The following is a 10,949-nucleotide window of genomic DNA, read 5'->3' as shown; positions in this document are numbered from 1 at the left end:
GGCTTTTCCACTTGCTGACAGTGAAACCTGATGTAGGATAGAATGCTTTCTCTAGGTAGAACACCATGCATTGAGTCATAACTCCCATCATTTTCTTGCTGTAAATCCATGAGAATACACTAAATCTCACTTATATTCAGTTTCCTCATATGTACATTCGAAAGATAACCAGATCTCCCTCTGAGGTCTGTTGTTAGAAGAACATTACTGACATTGGTAGGTAAGTACCAACATCCAGAAATGTACTTCCTGCTTAAAGGCACAGACCTGCTGATGAATCTCATCCTGAGCATCCACCTGTTTCAAAGCCCTGGTGTTAGAAGGTCATAGACAGATATATATAATTATAAATTTAATTTATACTTCACATGAGATTCAAAAGTTATTGATCACCAAACATGACATATGTGATTGACATTCAGTTGGAGAGCAATGGTATTTATATTGATAATCATATAAGTCAGAAGAACTTGATAACTATAGGTACCATATACTTGACAAATGATAATATCATTGTTGCAAAATACAACTGCCAGAAAATATGTCATTGTTAGTTCAGTAAGCCTTGGAGATTTGGGATTCTAGGCCATGGCTGATGAGAATTAAAAGACTTGTGACCAAAATAGAGGCCATTTGAATAACAGCAGTGTTTGGCAATGTATACTACACTCTCCTGTAAGGATGCTGGTGATCTTTAATATGGTGATAACAAAATTGATTACTCTTACAATAGACATTTTTTAACTTTAGAAATATCTTTTCATCTTAATATTTTGATTGCATGTTTCTACTCACTGTTTTAAACCCTTCTTCAATCCTAAGACAAAATTGTCTTTATCTTTTACATTTTATTTTGCTGTTGGAAAAACATATGAAACAATATTTTATCAAGGTTTCCCTAACCTATATTCTAGTTCAGTAAATAGATTTAGAGAATATCACACTGATAAGTACAAACACCTTGGACAATAAGATAAGTTAGTAAAGTAAATATGGGAAAAAATAAAAATATTTTTAAAAGTCCCTACATCAAATAGGTTCATGAATTTTACCTGCATCAAAATATATGCTGTAAAGAAAATATATTAAGATGTTACTAACTTTAAAAAATTCTTGAAATTTTCCTCAAGAAAAATCATAGGTGATAACATCAAAATAAGCAATATATTTTATGAAATGGGTGTATGTGTGCTCATTTGCTCAGTCGTGTCTGACTCTTTGTGACCCCCTGGATTGTAACCCACCAGGCTCCTGTGTCCATGGAATTTTCCAAGCAAGAATGCTGGAGTGGGATGCCATTTCTTTCTCCAGGATATCTTTCTGACCCAGGGATCAAACACACATATCCTGTATTGGCAGGCAGATTCTTTACCACTGAGCCACCTGGGAAGCCCCATTCCATGAAATCAGCAAATCCTTATCAGCATTTCTAAACCCTACTTCTCACTTGTTTTACTACTGAGGTCATGATTTAGATAATAAATTATGACGTTGTCAATTAAAAATATTATATTATTCCATTTATTTCTTTTTCCTGCCCACCCCCAAAGATGTGTCACATATAGATGGTAGAAAAGCTGTTGCCATATCTAGGTTGTATGTGTTTGTTTTTTGTTTTTTCATAGCTACTTAATGATTTGACAGATGGATATAAAAGAAAATGCTCTGACTCTCACATTTTGGTGAGAGTCCAGTAATATGAAAATTTCTTCATATAACTATGACAATAAATATGCTGCATTCAAGTCACATTCAATGTAACTGGATAGAAGAATTCTCTCTGAGTACATAGACCAAAGTTCAGGTAGGCCTGCCATGTTTAATTATATTATAGTAGTCAATAATAATAGTAATTGGTATACTATCAATTATAGTAGTCAGCAAGAAGAAACACAAAATTTTCTATGAACATATTACAGCTTTTTGGCACCCAGTAGTCCCATAGTCAGGAAAAGGCAATGGCACTCCACTCCTGTACTCTTGCCTGGAAAATCCCCTGGACAGAGGAGCCTGGCAGGCTTCAGTCCATGGGGTTGCTAAGAGTCGGACACGACTGAGCGACTTCACTTTCACTTTTCCCTTTCATGCATTGGAGAAGGAAATGGCAACCCACTCCAGTATTCTTGCCTGGAGAATCCCAGGGATGGCGGGGCCTGGTGGGCTGCCGTCTATGGGGTCGCACAGAGTCGGACACGACTGAAGCGACTTAGCAGCAGCAGCAGCAGCAGTCCCATAGTCTCTGAACGTTAAAGTAAATAAACCTATTTATGTAAGTTGCAAAGAGCTGTTTCTTTTGTGGCTATTGACATATGCATACATAAACCCTTGGGAGATTAAATATATGATCCCATTCTCAAAAATATAAAATTGAGAATAAAAACAAAAAAAATTATGAATAAAAAATAATTTGTTCCATATGTAGGCTCATCTACTCTTTAATGATGTAGCCAATAAATCAAAGTACAGCTTCCTCATTAAAAAAGTAATCAGCATGATCCCAACATTTGCAAAATGTAAGCATCAGAAATCTAATGTAAGAGTGGTTTTAAAGAAAGAAATTTTTCAAGTTTGAATCAATTCTGGTCTTTCAAGAAGTTAAACATTTAAATGATTAGTTTATAAGTCCTTGTAGTTTAGATATGCAGTCACTTTACAAACATTGATACAAATAAAAAATACAAATGTTTTAGAATATATATATATGTATAAAACAGCACTCATCTTTTACAAATATGAAAAGTAAGGAAAGACCAACTCATACAAAAATTAAAATATCAAAACTGTAAGATAATTTAGACTTATTTTTTTAATTTACTTTTTAATTGGAGGAAAATTGCTTTACAGTATTGGTTTTTATGGTACAACAAAGTGAATCAACCATAATTATATATATATATATATATATATATATATATATATATATGTACGAACAAAGCTAGTGGAGGTGATGGAATTCTAGTTGAGCTATTTCAAATCCTCAAAGGTGATGCTGTGAAAGTGCTGCACTCGATATGCCAGCAAATTTGGAAAACTCAGCAGTGGCCACAGGACTGGAAGAGGTCAGTCTTCGTTCCAATCCCAAAGAAAGGCAATGCCAAAGAATGCTCAAACTACCGCACAATTGCACTCATCTCACATGCTAGTAAAGTAATGCTCAAAATTCTCCAATCCAGGCTTCAGCAATACGTGAACCGTGAACTTCCAGATGTTCAAGCTGGTTTTAGAAAAGGCAGAGGAACCAGAGATCAAATTGCCAATATCCGCTGGATCATCGAAAAAGCAAGAGAGTTCCAGAAAAACATCTATTTCTGCTTTATTGACTATGCCAAAGCCTTTGAGTGTGTGGATCACAATAAACTGTGGAAAATTCTGAAAGAGATGGGAATACCAGACCATCTGACCTGTCTCTTGAGAAACCTGTATGCAGGTCAGGAAGCAACAGTTAGAACTGGACATGGAACAACAGACTGGTTCCAAATAGGAAAAGGAGTACATCAAGGCTGTATATTGTCACCCTGCTTATTTAACTTCTATGCAGAGTACATCATGAGAAACGCTGGGCTGGAAGAAACACAAGCTGGAATCAAGATTGCCGGGAGAAATATGAATAACCTCAGATATGCGGATGACACCACCCTTATGGCAGAAAGTGAAGAAGAACTAAAGAGCCTCTTGATGAAGGTGAAGGAGGAGAGTGAAAAAGTTGGCTTAAAGCTCAACGTTCAGAAAACTAAGATCATGGCATCTGGTCCCATCACTCCATGGGAAATAGATGGGGAAACAGTGGAAACAGTGTCAGACTTTACTTTTTTGGGCTCCAGAATCACTGCTGATGGTGACTGCAGCCATGAAATTAAAAGACGCTTACTCCTTGGAAGGAAGGTTATGGCCAACCTAGATAGCATATTTAAAAGCAGAGACATTACTTTGCCAACAAAAGTCCATCTAGTCAAGACTATGGTTTTTCCAGTGGTCATGTGTGGATGTGAGAGTTGGACGGTGAAGAAAGCTGAGCGCCGCAGAATTGATGCTTTTGAACGGTGGTGTTGGAGAAGACTCTTGAGAGTTTCTTGGACTGCAAGGAGATCCAATTAATCCATCCTAAAAGAGATCAATCCTGGGTGTTCATTGGAAGGTCTGATGTTGAAGCTGAAGCTCCAATACTTTGGCCACCTCATGCGAAGGGTTGACTCATTGGAAAAGACCCTAATGCTGGGTAGGATTGGGGGCGGGAGGAGAAGGGGACGACAGAGGATGAGATGGTTGGATGGCATCACCGGCTCGATGAACATGGGTTTGGGTAGACTCCGGGAGTTGGTGATGGACAGAGAGGCCTGGCGTGCTGCAATTCATGGGGTCGCAGAGAGTCGGACACGACTGAGCGACTGAAGTGAAACTGAAACTGATATATATGTATATATGTATACATCTTCTCCCTTTTGAGCCTCCATCCCTCCCTACCAGTTCCACCCCTCTAGGTCATCACAGAGCACCAGGCTGGGCTCCCTCTGCTATATAGCAACTTCTCATCAGCTATCTGGGCTTCCCAGGTGGCACTAGTGTTAAAGAACCCGACTGCCAATGCAGGAGATGCAAAGGACGCCCGTTTTTTCCCTGCATCAGAAAGATCCCCTGGAGTAGGAAATTGCAGCCCTCTCCAGCATTCTTGTTTGGAAAATCCCATGTGCTACAGTCTATGGGGCTGCAAAGAGTTGGACATGACTGAGTGACTTAGCACACAATAAAACACACCAGCTATCTATTTTACACATGATAGTATATATATGTTGATGTTATTTTCTCCAAAAGCACCACTCTTTCTTTCTCCACTGTGTTTACAAGTCCATTCCCTACATCCGCATCTCCATTCCTGCCCTGCAAATAGGTTTGTAAATACCATTTTTCTTGATTACATATATGCATTAATATGCAATACTTTTTACTCTTTCTGACTTACTTCACTCTATATAACAGGCTCTAGGTTTATCTATCTCACTCAAACTGACTCAACTATTAAATTTTTTTATTAAAATAAAAAGATATAGTTTCTATTTCTGTTGAGTTACAACCCAAAGTTGATATTTTAAGATTCTCAGTTCAGTTCCATTGCTCAGTTGTGACCCCATGGACTTCAGCATGCCAGGCTCCCCTGTCCATCACCAACACCCGGAGTTTGCTCAAACTCATGTCCATCAAGTTGGTGATGTCATCCTCTCTCGTCCCCTTCTTCTCCCACGTTCAGTCTTTCCCAGCATCAGGGTCTTTCCAAATGAGTCAGTTCTTCGCATCAGGTGGCCAAAGTACTAGAGGTTCAGCTTCAACATCAGTACTTCCAGTGAATATTCAGGACTAATTTCCTTTAGGATGGACTGGTTTGATTTCCTTGCAGTCCAAGGGACTCTCAAGAGTCTTCTCCAACACCACAGTTCAAAAGCATCAATTCTTCAGGTCTCAGCTTTCTTCAAGATTCTCAGAAAGAGATAATTCTAATATGTATGAGAGAGAGAGAAAATAAGGAACGTTAAAAACAAGCTAAAATCTCTTACAGTCATAGTAATAAGGTAAGAGTAAAGTTGTCACAAGCTATGGCCACTTACTGAACAACAAGATGGGCCAGTCTACCAAGAAAGTTTCTACTACTTGCCAGTACTCAAGCCTGGACAACTGTGTGCAGACCTACAAGAAGGATGATGCTGAAGAGAATGCCTTATGTTTTGAAAAATGTTTAGTTAACTTGAAAATCCTCTTACAACTCTACATTTCATAGCAGACTTTAAAATGTCAAAAGAGCTAAACTTGTTTACAAGGAATATGTATTTAAATACTGTAATCAGCCTCCCCATATGATATCTATTTTATTTTTAGTTGCACGAGAACCAATGTGTGCTTCCCTGATAGCTCAGTTGATAAAGAATCTGCCTGCAATGCAGGAGGCTCTGGTTTGATTCCTGGTTGGGAAGATCTACTGGAGAAGGGAAAAGCTACCCACTCCAGTATTCTGGCCTGGAGAATTCCATGGACTGTCTAGTCCATGGGGTCGCAAAGAGTCCGACATGACTGAGTGACTTTAAGAAGAAGATAACCAATGTAGTCACCAATAGGAACAAATATGACCAAAACTGGCATGAAATTCAGGCTTAGGAACTGTTCAAATGAGTAATTTCAATTCCAAATTAGACCATTCCATTATACAAAAATAAAAATATGCTTTGACTAACAAGGAGATTTCAAAATTGTCCTAAACCACAGGACATAGGGAAAATATACTTTGAATATTTGGATGGCATAGCAATTCCACCATAGTAGACAAAGACACGGAGAAGGCAATGGCACCCCACTCCAGTACTCTTGCCTGGAAAATCCTATGGATGGAGGAGCCTGGTGGGCTACAGTCCATGGGGTCGCTAAGAGTCAGACATGACTGAGTGACTTCACTTTCACTTTTCCCTTTCATGCACTGGGGAAGGAAATGGCAACCCACTCCAGTATTCTTGCTTGGAGAATCCTAGGGATGGCGGAGCCTGGTGAGCTGCTGTCTATGGGGTCACACAGAGTCGCACACGACTGAAGCAACTTAGCATAGCATGTAGACAAAGACATACGTCATGGTTCCACCCACAGACAACCTGAAATTTTTATCAATGGCCAATACTCAAGTCTCAAATATATTTTAATTAAAAGTTAGTAGGTTAGGTTAAATTGGCCATAAAATTAATTTTTCCTACTCAGGTGAAATTCTAAGTGACTTAAAAACAAAACAAAACAAAATTTCTTAAGCCTAAAGTCTAAAGTACTTTTTACTAAACCAAATCTATTTAGTATGTCTAAGTTAGATAATTATCTAAATAATTCATCTAAAAAATTGGAGATATTGTCTTGTCTTCCCTTGTGTGCGTGCTAAGTCACTTCAGTTGTGGCTGGCTCATTGCAACCCCATGGACTGTAACCTGCGAGGCTTGTCTAACCCCGTATGTTATCTTAAATAATCAATGCACTCAATCAATATAAATTTCTAATTTAAATTAGAAAAATTTACTGATATTTATTTTATTTATTTTATTTTACATCATAATAAATGAATCAGTCAGCAATAAATGTATATTCAGGTTCCCATAAATATTTTTTGATTCTTAAAAGGACTTTTTTCCCTTTAGGCAGGGATTTAAAAATAAATTAAAAAAACTTGGGATTCTAAATATCCTATGTTCTTGTTGTTCCATTGCCAAGTTGTGTCTAACTTCTTGCAACTCATGGACTTTTGCAGTACACCAGGCCTCCCTGTTCTTCACCGTCTCCCAGAGTTTGCCCAAGTTCATGTCCATTGCATTGGTGATGCCATCCAACCATCTCATCCTCTGTCACCTTCTTCTCCTTCTGCCTTCAATCTCTCCCAGCATCAGTGTCTTTTCCAGTGAGTTGGCTTGTTGTGTTAGGTGGCCAAAGTATTGGAGCTTCAGCTTAAACATCAGTCCAGAATACAATGAGTATTCATGATTGGTTTCCTTTTTGATTGACTGGTTTGATCTTCTTGCTGTCCAAGGGACACTCAAGAGTCTTCTCCAGCATCATAGTTTGAAAGCATCAGTTCTTCGGTGCTCTGCCTTCTTTATGGTCCAAGACTCTCACATCCATACCTAACTATTGGAAAGACCATAGCCTTGACTATAAGGACCTTTGTCGACAAAGTCATGTCTTTGCTTTTCAATACACCATCCAGGTTTGTCATAGCTTTGTCACAGTTTGTAAATGTGCAAAATCCCAAAGACCAATTAAAAATCAACAATAAATTAATATAAAATCACATACAGAGTAAGATTACTGATATATCTTTCCAAAGAAACAATTACTAGGTAAATTAAAGAACACTATTACAATTTTGGTTTGTAATTTTTATTTCTAGTTTAAAAATTACTGAGAAGGAAATGAAAAAATAAAAGCATCTTTTATTTTCTGCACTTTGTATTTAGAGTCAGTGTCTCAGCTCTCCCTGAAGACTCCTTTTCCTGATACTGTTCTTTTATCCCACTGTCTTGTAGGTTTAAACCCCACAGATCCATGGTTTAGACACTCATATGCCAAAGACTCAACCGTTTTATTTTTAAACTTTGAATTCTCTAAGGACTCCAGACTCAGTGTTATAATATGTAAACAAAATAATGTTCTATAATATGTGATGTTAATAACTTTCTTCTTCTTAAATTCCTTCACTTGCTTGATGAAAGTCACTCTGTCTCTTTTCTTAAAAAGATCTTAAGTTATCTAAACCCTGCTATCATCTTTGGCCTTTTCATAAATTATCCCCTAACCTGTAGATATATTTGTCTACTTTCTGTTCAGTGTGATAACACATATCAAAGACATTCTAACTTAATGGCTTTTCTTTTGCTATTAATTTTATTTGCCTTCCATGATGTTCTCTCAATCTTTGTGTGGCTATTTTTCCTTTATCATTTAGATTCCAGTTTAAATGTCACCACCTCAAAGAGGTGCATCTACAATGCATGATTCTGGTTTAATTCTCTGCTCTGCTCTTATGTCTTATTGACATATTTTCAGGTATTTATATTTGGGGAGCTTGGGTGGAGAAGGAGATGTTTTCGGTTTTACTTTATCTCAAAGCATCTCTAGGATTGTTGGACCAAAGTCTCAATAAATATTCATTGACTGACTAGTAGCTATTATTAATTGTATTTCAAGTTCTAATTCCAATGAACCTATAAGGCTATTTTGTTCAACTAATTTATTTCATGCTTAGCTTTCATACTTATTCTTCTTCCATTCATTCATTCAACAGATGTGTATTGAATGTCTGCCCTTTGTAATATGTAAGACAGGTTACTCTAAATTTTCAAGTTGCTGCTTCAACCTCAGGTTGTGAAATTGAAAAACAAACACTATGAAATGGAATGACTTTTTGTGCTAGTTTTTCCCCTCTCTTGAAATACTACATTATTTTCTCTTTCTTTTAATCTCTAGCCACTCAAGCTTTAGCTAAATTTCAAAGAGCTAAAACTGCCTTCAAGAATAATTTATTTTAAGGTCATGCCTGACCAGCTCCATTCACATAGGAGATGTCAGTTATGTTCTTTACAGTTTTCTTTGGGAGATTTAACATGTACTAGTGATATGCAAATTATATATTTAGTTTTGGAATTAAAATAATGTGGGGTGCATCTTTGTGTTTTTGAGCAATTATCAATTTTTTTCAACCAGCATCTCCATATTTCATGAACAGTGACTTTTCCAGTGTACATTTGTATTAAGACTCTTGCTTACTTAACTCAGTTCTTTAATTCTTTATTTCATTGATATTTAGATGTCTGAAATATTTCAGACTCTACCTGAAAAAATAGTTTAGGTTGTTGTGGAAATCTGGACTTGAGACAAGTACTACCCCCAGTGCAAATCAATAGGTTGGAGAATTTGTCAAACCATTTGTAATAAAATATAGCAAGCTAGATAAATAGAATTATGACTTTATTCTTGGAATAAAAATCAAATATGGAAAGAGTTTAAATCAAAGATTTTTAGAGTATGTACACGACAGAAAAGGAATGGATCTAGGAAAAGTTACACTGGGATAAATATCTATTTGTCATCATGGGAACCTGTGTAGTTAGAGTATTAAATCACTTCTCAAACAGCACTTTTGTCTTTAGGGAAACATATCCACTTTTCAGATATAATAACTTGAAGAAAGCAAAGAACTAAATAGTAAACATTTCATGAAGCACAATGGGTCATGAATATTAAAAGTACTCATGAACTCATGATTACAGATAAAGCAAATTTGAAATGAAATATTTACCTTTATTACTAGTTATATGGTCTGTACCTACAGAGCATTTAAACAAATCAATCAATTTATTATAAAATACCAAGCAACTTGATTTCCGTTTGTTGCTACTGCTATTACTGTTGTTATTTTATTAACCAAACTGACTCTTTTTGGTCTGAATCAATTTATTTTCTTGCTGTTGTGTAGAAACATTCTTAATGTTGGCTATGGGCATTCAATGGCAAAACAAACAACAAAACTGAGAAGAAAAATGACTGTAGCACAGATTTTAAGAAACATATTTTCCTGCTCACTGATCTCCTCTTATCTTCTGCCCATATGTTTCTGTGTTGCAGTTTTATCTCTTCCACACTTACGGAATACTTTGGCAGGGGAAATGAATTCTGATGAGACAGTCTTGGTAATGCTCCAGAACATTTTTAAGTTCAGATACCAAACATAGGACCTGCATTGCTATGTGTTGCAAGGATTTAACCTCTGCTTGTCAACTCTCTCTGACTTGTTTGTTTGTTTATCATGATTTTATGATGTGTGTTTGTAATACTCAGTGATTCAATTGTGTTGTTACTTTTCACAGATTTTGACCAAACCATGAACTCATTTTTAAAAATTTACTATTTTTGGCTAAATGAATTAACTTTCAATGTATGAGGAAAATAGAAATGTATGTATCATGGAAATATATGTAAAGAAAGTACTTTTCAAGTACCTATAGGACCAGATAAAGTGTAGCCATGCAAGGTGAGTCATGTAATGCCAACAATAGTAATAGTACTAGTAGCATATTCACCCCTGATTAGCTACAAGGGGGAATCTTGTTTTATTTCTTTTCTCAACATAATGCCTTATGCAAATAATTTGCATATATTGAGTCAGTGGGTTGCATCTTTTCATACTGAACAAAACATGTCATCTTCCATGTTAAAAATACAGATATTTGTATCTATATACACATTTGGACAGTTCTGAGTAATAGACAGTGATATTACTAACACGCCCTTCTCTCTCTTGCTCTATGTCTCTGTTTTTCTCTCTCTCTCAAAATTTCTCCCTCTCTCTTTCTTCTCTCTTACTGTCTTTGGAACCACTGTTCTGCTTACACAACAAACTCTCATTCCTGCTCCAACTACAGTTTTTCTGGCAGAAATAA

Source organism: Giraffa tippelskirchi, chromosome 2, assembly GCF_054371585.1.
Source record: "Giraffa tippelskirchi isolate mGirTip1 chromosome 2, T2T-mGirTip1v1.2.pri, whole genome shotgun sequence".
Classification (NCBI taxonomy): Eukaryota; Metazoa; Chordata; class Mammalia; order Artiodactyla; family Giraffidae; genus Giraffa; species Giraffa tippelskirchi.
This window is presented reverse-complemented; position numbering follows the sequence as displayed.